The following is a 16,340-nucleotide window of genomic DNA, read 5'->3' on the forward strand; positions in this document are numbered from 1 at the left end:
GATAAGCGTATCCCCGGTATAGTCAGGGGTTAATGGGAGTCGTCCCCGTCCCCCCAGTATACGGCCAGAACCATGGACCCGGTACTTGTGGTTCGGACTGTCTCCAACCAGCCATAATGTTGTGAGAGTGAAATTATGTCTAAGTCCAGCTTTGGTACATTAGAAGCAACTCTGAAACTTAACCTAAGCGTTTTTCGAAGCTACTTTTTGGCTAACTTCTTATAGGAAGGTCTAGGAGCTCTAAAAATGAACGTGCGCGTCTTTCACTCTTCCCGAGGGACTTAGAAGAATTTTGTGATATTTTTTATTAAAATGGTGTATAAGGGTATATATATAAATATATTTTATGCACTGTATATGAGCTGGCGATTTCTAAGTCTGTGGTTCCGAGAGGGGGTAACCAGGCTCACTAATAAAGGTCAAGCCACTTGGCTGCCAGAATGCCCTGCTTCAGCACAGACCAGAAAGGCATTGTGATAAGCGTATCCCCGGTATAGTCAGGGGTTAATGGGAGTCGTCCCCGTCCCCCCAGTATACGGCCAGAACCATGGACCCGGTACTTGTGGTTCGGTCTATGTCCAACCAGCCATAATGTTGTGAGAGTGAAATTATGTGTAAGTCCAGCTTTGGTACATTAGAAGCAACTCTGAAACTAAACCTAAGCGTTTTTCGAAGCTACTTTTTGGCTAACTTCTTATAGGAAGGTCTAGGAGCTCTGAAAATGAACGTGCGTGTCTTTCTCTCTTCCCGAGGGACTTAGAAGAATTTTGTGATATTTTTTATTAAAATGGTGTATAAGGGTATATATATAAATATATTTTATGCACTGTATATGAGCTGGCGATTTCTAAGTCTGTGGTTCCGAGAGGGGGTAACCAGGCTCACTAATAAAGGTCAAGCCACTTGGCTGCCAGAATGCCCTGCTTCAGCACAGACCAGAAAGGCATTGTGATAAGCGTATCCCCGGTATAGTCAAGGGTTAATGGGAGTCGTCCCCGTCCCCCCAGTATATGGCCAGAACCATGGACCCGGTACTTGTGGTTCGGACTGTCTCCAACCAGCCATAATGTTGTGAGAGTGAAATTATGTCTAAGTCCAGCTTTGGTACATTAGAAGCAACTCTGAAACTTAACCTAAGCGTTTTTCGAAGCTACTTTTTGGCTAACTTCTTATAGGAAGGTCTAGGAGCTCTGAAAATGAACGTGCGCGTCTTTCACTCTTCCCGAGGGACTTAGAAGACTTTTGTGATATTTTTTATTAAAATGGTGTATAAGGGTATATATATAAATATATTTTATGCACTGTATATGAGCTGGCGATTTCTAAGTCTGTGGTTCCGAGAGGGGGTAACCAGGCTCACTAATAAAGGTCAAGCCACTTGGCTGCCAGAATGCCCTGCTTCAGCACAGACCAGAAAGGCATTGTGATAAGCTTATCCCCGGTATAGTCAGGGGTTAATGGGAGTCGTCCCCGTCCCCCCAGTATACGGCCAGAACCATGGACCCGGTACTTGTGGTTCGGACTGTCTCCAACCAGCCATAATGTTGTGAGTGAAATTATGTGTAAGTCCAGCTTTGGTACATTAGAAGCAACTCTGAAACTTAACCTAAGCGTTTTTCGAAGCTACTTTTTGGCTAACTTCTTATAGGAAGGTCTAGGAGCTCTGAAAATGAACGTGCACGTCTTTCACTCTTCCCGAGGGACTTCGAAGAATTTTGTGATATTTTTTATTAAAATGGTGTATAAGGGTATATATATAAATATATTTTATGCACTGTATATGAGCTGGCGATTTCTAAGTCTGTGGTTCCGAGAGGGGGTAACCAGGCTCACTAATAAAGGTCAAGCCACTTGGCTGCCAGAATGCCCTGCTTCAGCACAGACCAGAAAGGCATTGTGATAAGCGTATCCCCGGTATAGTCAGGGGTTAATGGGAGTCGTCCCCGTCCCCCCAGTATACGGCCAGAACCATGGACCCGGTACTTGTGGTTCGGACTGTGTCCAACCAGCCATAATGTTGTGAGAGTGAAATTATGTGTAAGTCCAGCTTTGGTACATTAGAAGCAACTCTGAAACTTAACCTACAGTAAGCGTTTTTCGAAGCTACTTTTTGGCTAACTTCTTATAGGAAGGTCTAGGAGCTCTGAAAATGAACGTGCACGTCTTTCACTCTTCCCGAGGGACTTAGAAGAATTTTGTGATATTTTTTATTAAAATGGTGTATAAGGGTATATATATAAATATATTTTATGCACTGTATATGAGCTGGCGATTTCTAAGTCTGTGGTTCCGAGAGGGGGTAACCAGGCTCACTAATAAAGGTCAAGCCACTTGGCTGCCAGAATGCCCTGCTTCAGCACAGACCAGAAAGGCATTGTGATAAGCGTATCCCCGGTATAGTCAGGGGTTAATGGGAGTCGTCCCCGTCCCCCCAGTATACGGCCAGAACCATGGACCCGGTACTTGTGGTTCGGACTGTGTCCAACCAGCCATAATGTTGTGAGAGTGAAATTATGTGTAAGTCCAGCTTTGGTACATTAGAAGCAACTCTGAAACTTAACCTAAGCGTTTTTCGAAGCTACTTTTTGGCTAACTTCTTATAGAAAGGTCTAGGAGCTCTGAAAATGAACGTGCGTGTCTTTCACTCTTCCCGAGGGACTTAGAAGAATTTTGTGATATTTTTTATTAAAATGGTGTATAAGGGTATATATATAAATATATTTTATGCACTGTATATGAGCTGGCGATTTCTAAGTCTGTGGTTCCGAGAGGGGGTAACCAGGCTCACTAATAAAGGTCAAGCCACTTGGCTGCCAGAATGCCCTGCTTCAGCACAGACCAGAAAGGCATTGTGATAAGCGTATCCCCGGTATAGTCAGGGGTTAATGGGAGTCGTCCCCGTCCCCCCAGTATACGGCCAGAACCATGGACCCGGTACTTGTGGTTCGGACTGTCTCCAACCAGCCATAATGTTGTGAGAGTGAAATTATGTCTAAGTCCAGCTTTGGTACATTAGAAGCAACTCTGAAACTTAACCTAAGCGTTTTTCGAAGCTACTTTTTGGCGAACTTCTTATAGGAAGGTCTAGGAGCTCTGAAAATGAACGTGCGCGTCTTTCACTCTTCCCGAGGGACTTAGAAGAATTTTGTGATATTTTTAATTAAAATGGTGTATAAGGGTATATATATAAATATATTTTATGCACTGTATATGAGCTGGCGATTTCTAAGTCTGTGGTTCCGAGAGGGGGTAACCAGGCTCACTAATAAAGGTCAAGCCACTTGGCTGCCAGAATGCCCTGCTTCAGCACAGACCAGAAAGGCATTGTGATAAGCGTATCCCCGGTATAGTCAGGGGTTAATGGGAGTCGTCCCCGTCCCCCCAGTATACGGCCAGAACCATGGACCCGGTACTTGTGGTTCGGACTGTCTCCAACCAGCCATAATGTTGTGAGAGTGAAATTATGTCTATGTCCAGCTTTGGTACATTAGAAGCAACTCTGAAACTTAACCTAAGCGTTTTTCGAAGCTACTTTTTGGCTAACTTCTTATAGGAAGGTCTAGGAGCTCTGAAAATGAACGTGCGCGTCTTTCACTCTTCCCGAGGGACTTAGAAGAATTTTGTGATATTTTTTATTAAAATGGTGTATAAGGGTATATATATAAATATATTTTATGCACTGTATATGAGCTGGCGATTTCTAAGTCTGTGGTTCCGAGAGGGGGTAACCAGGCTCACTAATAAAGGTCAAGCCACTTGGCTGCCAGAATGCCCTGCTTCAGCACAGACCAGAAAGGCATTGTGATAAGCGTATCCCCGGTATAGTCAGGGGTTAATGGGAGTCGTCCCCGCCCCCCCAGTATACGGCCAGAACCATGGACCCGGTACTTGTGGTTCGGACTGTGTCCAACCAGCCATAATGTTGTGAGAGTGAAATTATGTGTAAGTCCAGCTTTGGTACATTAGAAGCAACTCTGAAACTTAACCTACAGTAAGCGTTTTTCGAAGCTACTTTTTGGCTAACTTCTTATAGGAAGGTCTAGGAGCTCTGAAAATGAACGTGCGCGTCTTTCACTCTTCCCGAGGGACTTAGAAGACTTTTGTGATATTTTTTATTAAAATGGTGTATAAGGGTATATATATAAATATATTTTATGCACTGTATATGAGCTGGCGATTTCTAAGTCTGTGGTTCCGAGAGGGGGTAACCAGGCTCACTAATAAAGGTCAAGCCACTTGGCTGCCAGAATGCCCTGCTTCAGCACAGACCAGAAAGGCATTGTGATAAGCTTATCCCCGGTATAGTCAGGGGTTAATGGGAGTCGTCCCCGTCCCCCCAGTATATGGCCAGAACCATGGACCCGGTACTTGTGGTTCGGACTGTCTCCAACCAGCCATAATGTTGTGAGAGTGAAATTATGTCTAAGTCCAGCTTTGGTACATTAGAAGCAACTCTGAAACTTAACCTAAGCGTTTTTCGAAGCTACTTTTTGGCTAACTTCTTATAGGAAGGTCTAGGAGCTCTGAAAATGAACGTGCGCGTCTTTCACTCTTCCCGAGGGACTTAGAAGACTTTTGTGATATTTTTTATTAAAATGGTGTATAAGGGTATATATATAAATATATTTTATGCACTGTATATGAGCTGGCGATTTCTAAGTCTGTGGTTCCGAGAGGGGGTAACCAGGCTCACTAATAAAGGTCAAGCCACTTGGCTGCCAGAATGCCCTGCTTCAGCACAGACCAGAAAGGCATTGTGATAAGCTTATCCCCGGTATAGTCAGGGGTTAATGGGAGTCGTCCCCGTCCCCCCAGTATACGGCCAGAACCATGGACCCGGTACTTGTGGTTCGGACTGTGTCCAACCAGCCATAATGTTGTGAGAGTGAAATTATGTGTAAGTCCAGCTTTGGTACATTAGAAGCAACTCTGAAACTTAACCTAAGCGTTTTTCGAAGCTACTTTTTGGCTAACTTCTTATAGGAAGGTCTAGGAGCTCTGAAAATGAACGTGCACGTCTTTCACTCTTCCCGAGGGACTTAGAAGAATTTTGTGATATTTTTTATTAAAATGGTGTATAAGGGTATATATATAAATATATTTTATGCACTGTATATGAGCTGGCGATTTCTAAGTCTGTGGTTCCGAGAGGGGGTAACCAGGCTCACTAATAAAGGTCAAGCCACTTGGCTGCCAGAATGCCCTGCTTCAGCACAGACCAGAAAGGCATTGTGATAAGCGTATCCCCGGTATAGTCAGGGGTTAATGGGAGTCGTCCCCGTCCCCCCAGTATACGGCCAGAACCATGGACCCGGTACTTGTGGTTCGGACTGTGTCCAACCAGCCATAATGTTGTGAGAGTGAAATTATGTGTAAGTCCAGCTTTGGTACATTAGAAGCAACTCTGAAACTTAACCTACAGTAAGCGTTTTTCGAAGCTACTTTTTGGCTAACTTCTTATAGGAAGGTCTAGGAGCTCTGAAAATGAACGTGCGCGTCTTTCACTCTTCCCGAGGGACTTAGAAGAATTTTGTGATATTTTTTATTAAAATGGTGTATAAGGGTATATATATATAAATATATTTTATGCACTGTATATGAGCTGGCGATTTCTAAGTCTGTGGTTCCGAGAGGGGGTAACCAGGCTCACTAATAAAGGTCAAGCCACTTGGCTGCCAGAATGCCCTGCTTCAGCACAGACCAGAAAGGCATTGTGATAAGCGTATCCCCGGTATAGTCAGGGGTTAATGGGAGTCGTCCCCGTCCCCCCAGTATACGGCCAGAACCATGGACCCGGTACTTGTGGTTCGGACTATGTCCAACCAGCCATAATGTTGTGAGAGTGAAATTATGTGTAAGTCCAGCTTTGGTACATTAGAAGCAACTCTGAAACTTAACCTAAGCGTTTTTCGAAGCTACTTTTTGGCTAACTTCTTATAGGAAGGTCTAGGAGCTCTGAAAATGAACGTGCGTGTCTTTCACTCTTCCCGAGGGACTTAGAAGAATTTTGTGATCTTTTTTATTAAAATGGTGTATAAGGGTATATATATAAATATATTTTATGCACTGTATATGAGCTGGCGATTTCTAAGTCTGTGGTTCCGAGAGGGGGTAACCAGGCTCACTAATAAAGGTCAAGCCACTTGGCTGCCAGAATGCCCTGCTTCAGCACAGACCAGAAAGGCATTGTGATAAGCGTATCCCCGGTATAGTCAGGGGTTAATGGGAGTCGTCCCCGTCCCCCCAGTATACGGCCAGAACCATGGACCCGGTACTTGTGGTTCGGACTGTCTCCAACCAGCCATAATGTTGTGAGAGTGAAATTATGTGTAAGTCCAGCTTTGGTACATTAGAAGCAACTCTGAAACTTAACCTAAGCGTTTTTCGAAGCTACTTTTTGGCTAACTTCTTATAGGAAGGTCTAGGAGCTCTGAAAATGAACGTGCGCGTCTTTTACTCTTCCCGAGGGACTTAGAAGAATTTTGCGATATTTTTTATTAAAATGGTGTATAAGGGTATATATATAAATATATTTTATGCACTGTATATGAGCTGGCGATTTCTAAGTCTGTGGTTCCGAGAGGGGGTAACCAGGCTCACTAATAAAGGTCAAGCCACTTGGCTGCCAGAATGCCCTGCTTCAGCACAGACCAGAAAGGCATTGTGATAAGCGTATCCCCGGTATAGTCAGGGGTTAATGGGAGTCGTCCCCGTCCCCCCAGTATACGGCCAGAACCATGGACCCGGTACTTGTGGTTCGGACTGTCTCCAACCAGCCATAATGTTGTGAGAGTGAAATTATGTCTAAGTCCAGCTTTGGTACATTAGAAGCAACTCTGAAACTTAACCAAAGCGTTTTTCGAAGCTACTTTTTGGCTAACTTCTTATAGGAAGGTCTAGGAGCTCTGAAAATGAACATGCGTAACCAGGCTCACTAATAAAGGTCAAGCCACTTGGCTGCCAGAATGCCCTGCTTCAGCACAGACCAGAAACGCATTGTGATAAGCGTATCCCCGGTATTGTCAGGGGTTAATGGGAGTCATCCCCGTCCCCCCAGTATACGGCCAGAACCATGGACCCGGTACTTGTGGTTCGGACTCTCTCCAACCAGCCATAATGTTGTGAGAGTGAAATTATGTCTAAGTCCAGCTTTGGTACATTAGAAGCAACACTGAAACTTAACTTAAGCGTTTTTCGAAGCTACTTTTTGGCTAACTTCTTATAGGAAGGTCTAGGAGCTCTGAAAATGAAAGTGCACGTCTTTCACTCTTCCCGAGGGACTTAGAAGAATTTTGTGATATTTTTTATTAAAATGGTGTATAAGGGTATATATATATAAATATATTTTATGCACTGTATATGAGCTGGCGATTTCTAAGTCTGTGGTTCCGAGAGGGGGTAACCAGGCTCACTAATAAAGGTCAAGCCACTTGGCTGCCAGAATGCCCTGCTTCAGCACAGACCAGAAAGGCATTGTGATAAGCGTATCCCCGGTATAGTCAGGGGTTAATGGGAGTCGTCCCCGTCCCCCCAGTATACGGCCAGAACCATGGACCCGGTACTTGTGGTTCGGACTGTCTCCAACCAGCCATAATGTTGTGAGAGTGAAATTATGTCTAAGTCCAGCTTTGGTACATTAGAAGCAACTCTGAAACTTAACCTAAGCGTTTTTCGAAGCTACTTTTTGGCTAACTTCTTATAGGAAGGTCTAGGAGCTCTGAAAATGAACGTGCGCGTCTTTCACTCTTCCCGAGGGACTTAGAAGAATTTTGTGATATTTTTTATTAAAATGGTGTATAAGGGAATATATATAAATATATTTTATGCACTGTATATGAGCTGGCGATTTCTAAGTATGTGGTTCCGAGAGGGGGTAACCAGGCTCACTAATAAAGGTCAAGCCACTTGGCTGCCAGAATGCCCTGCTTCAGCACAGACCAGAAAGGCATTGTGATAAGCGTATCCCCGGTATAGTCAGGGGTTAATGGGAGTCATCCCCGTCCCCCCAGTATACGGCCAGAACCATGGACCCGGTACTTGTGGTTCGGACTGTCTCCAACCAGCCATAATGTTGTGAGAGTGAAATTATGTCTAAGTCCAGCTTTGGTACATTAGAAGCTACTCTGAAACTTAACCTAAGCGTTTTTCGAAGCTACTTTTTGGCTAACTTCTTATAGGAAGGTCTAGGAGCTCTGAAAATGAACGTGCACGTCTTTCACTCTTCCCGAGGGACTTAGAAGAATTTTGTGATATTTTTTATTAAAATGGTGTATAAGGGTATATATATAAATTTATTTTATGCACTGTATATGAGCTGGCGATTTCTAAGTCTGTGGTTCCGAGAGGGGGTAACCAGGCTCACTAATAAAGGTCAAGCCACTTGGCTGCCAGAATGCCCTGCTTCAGCACAGACCAGAAAGGCATTGTGATAAGCGTATCCCCGGTATAGTCAGGGGTTAATGGGAGTCGTCCCCGTCCCCCCAGTATACGGCCAGAACCATGGACCCGGTACTTGTGGTTCGGACTGTCTCCAACCAGCCATAATGTTGTGAGAGTGAAATTATGTCTAAGTCCAGCTTTGGTACATTAGAAGCAACTCTGAAACTTAACCTAAGCGTTTTTCGAAGCTACTTTTTGGCTAACTTCTTATAGGAAGGTCTAGGAGCTCTGAAAATGAACGTGCGCGTCTTTCACTCTTTCCGAGGGACTTAGAAGAATTTTGTGATATTTTTATTAAAATGGTGTATAAGGGTATATATATAAATATATTTTATGCACTGTATATGAGCTGGCGATTTCTAAGTATGTGGTTCCGAGAGGGGGTAACCAGGCTCACTAATAAAGGTCAAGCCACTTGGCTGCCAGAATGCCCTGCTTCAGCACAGACCAGAAAGGCATTGTGATAAGCGTATCCCCGGTATAGTCAGGGGTTAATGGGAGTCATCCCCGTCCCCCCAGTATACGGCCAGAACCATGGACCCGGTACTTGTGGTTCGGACTGTCTCCAACCAGCCATAATGTTGTGAGAGTGAAATTATGTCTAAGTCCAGCTTTGGTACATTAGAAGCAACTCTGAAACTTAACCTAAGCGTTTTTCGAAGCTACTTTTTGGCTAACTTCTTATAGGAAGGTCTAGGAGCTCTGAAAATGAACGTGCACGTCTTTCACTCTTCCCGAGGGACTTAGAAGAATTTTGTGATATTTTTTATTAAAATGGTGTATAAGGGTATATATATAAATATATTTTATGCACTGTATATGAGCTGGCGATTTCTAAGTCTGTGGTTCTGAGAGGGGGTAACCAGGCTCACTAATAAAGGTCAAGCCACTTGGCTGCCAGAATGCCCTGCTTCAGCACAGACCAGAAAGGCATTGTGATAAGCGTATCCCCGGTATAGTCAGGGGTTAATGGGAGTCGTCCCCGTCCCCCCAGTATACGGCCAGAACCATGGACCCGGTACTTGTGGTTTGGACTGTCTCCAACCAGCCATAATGTTGTGAGAGTGAAATTATGTCTAAGTCCAGCTTTGGTACATTAGAAGCAACTCTGAAACTTAACCTAAGCGTTTTTCGAAGCTACTTTTTGGCTAACTTCTTATAGGAAGGTCTAGGAGCTCTGAAAATGAACGTGCACGTCTTTCATTCTTCCCGAGGGACTTAGAAGAATTTTGTGATATTTTTTATTAAAATGGTGTATAAGGGTATATATATAAATATATTTTATGCACTGTATATGAGCTGGCGATTTCTAAGTCTGTGGTTCCGAGAGGGGGTAACCAGGCTCACTAATAAAGGTCAAGCCACTTGGCTGCCAGAATACCCTGCTTCAGCACAGACCAGAAAGGCATTGTGATAAGCGTATCCCCGGTATAGTCAGGGGTTAATGGGAGTCGTCCCCGTCCCCCCAGTATACGGCCAGAACCATGGACCCGGTACTTGTGGTTCGGACTGTCTCCAACCAGCCATAATGTTGTGAGAGTGAAATTATGTCTAAGTCCAGCTTTGGTACATTAGAAGCAACTCTGAAACTTAACCTAAGCGTTTTTCGAAGCTACTTTTTGGCTAACTTCTTATAGGAAGGTCTAGGCGCTCTGAAAATGAACGTGCGCGTCTTTCACTCTTCCCGAGGGACTTAGAAGAATTTTGTGATATTTTTTATTAAAATGGTGTATAAGGGTATATATATAAATATATTTTATGCACTGTATATGAGCTGGCGATTTCTAAGTATGTGGTTCCGAGAGGGGGTAACCAGGCTCACTAATAAAGGTCAAGCCACTTGGCTGCCAGAATGCCCTGCTTCAGCACAGACCAGAAAGGCATTGTGATAAGCGTATCCCCGGTATAGTCAGGGGTTAATGGGAGTCATCCCCGTCCCCCCAGTATACGGCCAGAACCATGGACCCGGTACTTGTGGTTCGGACTGTCTCCAACCAGCCATAATGTTGTGAGAGTGAAATTATGTCTAAGTCCAGCTTTGGTACATTAGAAGCAACTCTGAAACTTAACCTAAGCGTTTTTCGAAGCTACTTTTTGGCTAACTTCTTATAGGAAGGTCTAGGAGCTCTGAAAATGAACGTGCACGTCTTTCACTCTTCCCGAGGGACTTAGAAGAATTTTGTGATATTTTTTATTAAAATGGTGTATAAGGGTATATATATAAATATATTTTATGCACTGTATATGAGCTGGCGATTTCTAAGTCTGTTGTTCCGAGAGGGGGTAACCAGGCTCACTAATAAAGGTCAAGCCACTTGGCTGCCAGAATGCCCTGCTTCAGCACAGACCAGAAAGGCATTGTGATAAGCGTATCCCCGGTATAGTCAGGGGTTAATGGGAGTCGTCCCCGTCCCCCCAGTATACGGCCAGAACCATGGACCCGGTACTTGTGGTTCGGACTGTCTCCAACCAGCCATAATGTTGTGAGAGTGAAATTATGTCTAAGTCCAGCTTTGGTACATTAGAAGCAACTCTGAAACTTAACCTAAGCGTTTTTCGAAGCTACTTTTTGGCTAACTTCTTATAGGAAGGTCTAGGAGCTCTGAAAATGAACGTGCGCGTCTTTCACTCTTCCCGAGGGACTTAGAAGAATGTTGTGATATTTTTTATTAAAATGGTGTATAAGGGTATATATATAAATATATTTTATGCACTGTATATGAGCTGGCGATTTCTAAGTCTGTGGTTCCGAGAGGGGGTAACCAGGCTCACTAATAAAGGTCAAGCCACTTGGCTGCCAGAATTCCCTGCTTCAGCACAGACCAGAAAGGCATTGTGATAAGCGTATCCCCGGTATAGTCAGGGGTTAATGGGAGTCGTCCCCGTCCCCCCAGTATACGGCCAGAACCATGGACCCGGTACTTGTGGTTCGGACTCTCTCCAACCAGCCATAATGTTGTGAGAGTGAAATTATGTCTAAGTCCAGCTTTGGTACATTAGAAGCAACTCTGAAACTTAACCTAAGCGTTTTTCGAAGCTACTTTTTGGCTAACTTCTTATAGGAAGGTCTAGGCGCTCTGAAAATGAACGTGCGCGTCTTTCACTCTTCCCGAGGGACTTAGAAGAATTTTGTGATATTTTTTATTAAAATGGTGTATAAGGGTATATATATAAATATATTTTATGCACTGTATATGAGCTGGCGATTTCTAAGTATGTGGTTCCGAGAGGGGGTAACCAGGCTCACTAATAAAGGTCAAGCCACTTGGCTGCCAGAATGCCCTGCTTCAGCACAGACCAGAAAGGCATTGTGATAAGCGTATCCCCGGTATAGTCAGGGGTTAATGGGAGTCATCCCCGTCCCCCCAGTATACGGCCAGAACCATGGACCCGGTACTTGTGGTTCGGACTGTCTCCAACCAGCCATAATGTTGTGAGAGTGAAATTATGTCTAAGTCCAGCTTTGGTACATTAGAAGCAACTCTGAAACTTAACCTAAGCGTTTTTCGAAGCTACTTTTTGGCTAACTTCTTATAGGAAGGTCTAGGAGCTCTGAAAATGAACGTGCACGTCTTTCACTCTTCCCGAGGGACTTAGAAGAATTTTGTGATATTTTTTATTAAAATGGTGTATAAGGGTATATATATAAATATATTTTATGCACTGTATATGAGCTGGCGATTTCTAAGTCTGTGGTTCTGAGAGGGGGTAACCAGGCTCACTAATAAAGGTCAAGCCACTTGGCTGCCAGAATGCCCTGCTTCAGCACAGACCAGAAAGGCATTGTGATAAGCGTATCCCCGGTATAGTCAGGGGTTAATGGGAGTCGTCCCCGTCCCCCCAGTATACGGCCAGAACCATGGACCCGGTACTTGTGGTTTGGACTGTGTCCAACCAGCCATAATGTTGTGAGAGTGAAATTATGTGTAAGTCCAGCTTTGGTACATTAGAAGCAACTCTGAAACTTAACCTAAGCGTTTTTCGAAGCTACTTTTTGGCTAACTTCTTATAGGAAGGTCTAGGAGCTCTGAAAATGAACGTGCGTGTCTTTCTCTCTTCCCGAGGCACTTAGAAGAATTTTGTGATATTTTTTATTAAAATGGTGTATAAGGGTATATATATAAATATATTTTATGCACTGTATATGAGCTGGCGATTTCTAAGTCTGTGGTTCCGAGAGGGGGTAACCAGGCTCACTAATAAAGGTCAAGCCACTTGGCTGCCAGAATGCCCTGCTTCAGCACAGACCAGAAAGGCATTGTGATAAGCGTATCCCCGGTATAGTCAGGGGTTAATGGGAGTCGTCCCCGTCCCCCCAGTATACGGCCAGAACCATGGACCCGGTACTTGTGGTTCGGACTGTCTCCAACCAGCCATAATGTTGTGAGAGTGAAATTATGTCTAAGTCCAGCTTTGGTACATTAGAAGCAACTCTGAAACTTAACCTAAGCGTTTTTCGAAGCTACTTTTTGGCTAACTTCTTATAGGAAGGTCTAGGAGCTCTGAAAATGAACGTGCGCGTCTTTCACTCTTCCCGAGGGACTTAGAAGAATGTTGTGATATTTTTTATTAAAATGGTGTATAAGGGTATATATATAAATATATTTTATGCACTGTATATGAGCTGGCGATTTCTAAGTCTGTGGTTCCGAGAGGGGGTAACCAGGCTCACTAATAAAGGTCAAGCCACTTGGCTGCCAGAATTCCCTGCTTCAGCACAGACCAGAAAGGCATTGTGATAAGCGTATCCCCGGTATAGTCAGGGGTTAATGGGAGTCGTCCCCGTCCCCCCAGTATACGGCCAGAACCATGGACCCGGTACTTGTGGTTCGGACTCTCTCCAACCAGCCATAATGTTGTGAGAGTGAAATTATGTCTAAGTCCAGCTTTGGTACATTAGAAGCAACTCTGAAACTTAACCTAAGCGTTTTTCGAAGCTACTTTTTGGCTAACTTCTTATAGGAAGGTCTAGGAGCTCTGAAAATGAACGTGCGCGTCTTTCACTCTTCCCGAGGGACTTAGAAGAATTTTGTGATATTTTTTATTAAAATGGTGTATAAGGGTATATATATAAATATATTTTATGCACTGTATATGAGCTGGCGATTTCTAAGTCTGTGGTTCCGAGAGGGGGTAACCAGGCTCACTAATAAAGGTCAAGCCACTTGGCTGCCAGAATGCCCTGCTTCAGCACAGACCAGAAAGGCATTGTGATAAGCGTATCCCCGGTATAGTCAGGGGTTAATGGGAGTCGTCCCCGTCCCCCCAGTATACGGCCAGAACCATGGACCCGGTACTTGTGGTTCGGACTGTCTCCAACCAGCCATAATGTTGTGAGAGTGAAATTATGTCTAAGTCCAGCTTTGGTACATTAGAAGCAACTCTGAAACTTAACCTAAGCGTTTTTCGAAGCTACTTTTTGGCTAACTTCTTATAGGAAGGTCTAGGAGCTCTGAAAATGAACATGCGCGTCTTTCACTCTTCCCGAGGGACTTAGAAGAATTTTGTGATATTTTTTATTAAAATGGTGTATAAGGGTATATATATAAATATATTTTATGCACTGTATATGAGCTGGCGATTTCTAAGTCTGTGGTTCCGAGAGGGGGTAACCAGGCTCACTAATAAAGGTCAAGCCACTTGGCTGCCAGAATGCCCTGCTTCAGCACAGACCAGAAAGGCATTGTGATAAGCGTATCCCCGGTATAGTCAGGGGTTAATGGGAGTCGTCCCCGTCCCCCCAGTATACGGCCAGAACCATGGACCCGGTACTTGTGGTTCGGACTGTCTCCAACCAGCCATAATGTTGTGAGAGTGAAATTATGTCTAAGTCCAGCTTTGGTACATTAGAAGCAACTCTGAAACTTAACCTAAGCGTTTTTCGAAGCTACTTTTTGGCTAACTTCTTATAGGAAGGTCTAGGAGCTCTGAAAATGAACGTGCACGTCTTTCACTCTTCCCGAGGGACTTAGAAGAATTTTGTGATATTTTTTATTAAAATGGTGTATAAGGGTATATATATAAATATATTTTATGCACTGTATATGAGCTGGCGATTTCTAAGTCTGTGGTTCCGAGAGGGGGTAACCAGGCTCACTAATAAAGGTCAAGCCACTTGGCTGCCAGAATGCCCTGCTTCAGCACAGACCAGAAAGGCATTGTGATAAGCGTATCCCCGGTATAGTCAGGGGTTAATGGGAGTCGTCCCCGTCCCCCCAGTATACGGCCAGAACCATGGACCCGGTACTTGTGGTTCGGACTGTCTCCAACCAGCCATAATGTTGTGAGAGTGAAATTATGTCTAAGTCCAGCTTTGGTACATTAGAAGCAACTCTGAAACTTAACCTAAGCGTTTTTCGAAGCTACTTTTTGGCTAACTTCTTATAGGAAGGTCTAGGAGCTCTGAAAATGAACGTGCGCGTCTTTCACTCTTCCCGAGGGACTTAGAAGAATTTTGTGATATTTTTTATTAAAATGGTGTATAAGGGTATATATATAAATATATTTTATGCACTGTATATGAGCTGGCGATTTCTAAGTATGTGGTTCCGAGAGGGGGTAACCAGGCTCACTAATAAAGGTCAAGCCACTTGGCTGCCAGAATGCCCTGCTTCAGCACAGACCAGAAAGGCATTGTGATAAGCGTATCCCCGGTATAGTCAGGGGTTAATGGGAGTCATCCCCGTCCCCCCAGTATACGGCCAGAACCATGGACCCGGTACTTGTGGTTCGGACTGTCTCCAACCAGCCATAATGTTGTGAGAGTGAAATTATGTCTAAGTCCAGCTTTGGTACATTAGAAGCAACTCTGAAACTTAACCTAAGCGTTTTTCGAAGCTACTTTTTGGCTAACTTCTTATAGGAAGGTCTAGGAGCTCTGAAAATGAACGTGCACGTCTTTCACTCTTCCCGAGGGACTTAGAAGAATTTTGTGATATTTTTTATTAAAATGGTGTATAAAGGTATATATATAAATATATTTTATGCACTGTATATGAGCTGGCGATTTCTAAGTCTGTGGTTCTGAGAGGGGGTAACCAGGCTCACTAATAAAGGTCAAGCCACTTGGCTGCCAGAATGCCCTGCTTCAGCACAGACCAGAAAGGCATTGTGATAAGCGTATCCCCGGTATAGTCAGGGGTTAATGGGAGTCGTCCCCGTCCCCCCAGTATACGGCCAGAACCATGGACCCGGTACTTGTGGTTTGGACTGTGTCCAACCAGCCATAATGTTGTGAGAGTGAAATTATGTGTAAGTCCAGCTTTGGTACATTAGAAGCAACTCTGAAACTTAACCTAAGCGTTTTTCGAAGCTACTTTTTGGCTAACTTCTTATAGGAAGGTCTAGGAGCTCTGAAAATGAACGTGCGTGTCTTTCACTCTTCCCGAGGCACTTAGAAGAATTTTGTGATATTTTTTATTAAAATGGTGTATAAGGGTATATATATAAATATATTTTATGCACTGTATATGAGCTGGCGATTTCTAAGTCTGTGGTTCCGAGAGGGGGTAACCAGGCTCACTAATAAAGGTCAAGCCACTTGGCTGCCAGAATGCCCTGCTTCAGCACAGACCAGAAAGGCATTGTGATAAGCGTATCCCCGGTATAGTCAGGGGTTAATGGGAGTCGTCCCCGTCCCCCCAGTATACGGCCAGAACCATGGACCCGGTACTTGTGGTTCGGACTGTCTCCAACCAGCCATAATGTTGTGAGAGTGAAATTATGTCTAAGTCCAGCTTTGGTACATTAGAAGCAACTCTGAAACTTAACCTAAGCGTTTTTCGAAGCTACTTTTTGGCTAACTTCTTATAGGAAGGTCTAGGAGCTCTGAAAATGAACGTGCGCGTCTTTCACTCTTCCCGAGGGACTTAGAAGAATTTTGTGATATTTTTTATTAAAAT

This window comes from Ascaphus truei, chromosome 5 (assembly GCF_040206685.1).
Source record: "Ascaphus truei isolate aAscTru1 chromosome 5, aAscTru1.hap1, whole genome shotgun sequence".
NCBI classification, from domain to species: domain Eukaryota; kingdom Metazoa; phylum Chordata; class Amphibia; order Anura; family Ascaphidae; genus Ascaphus; species Ascaphus truei.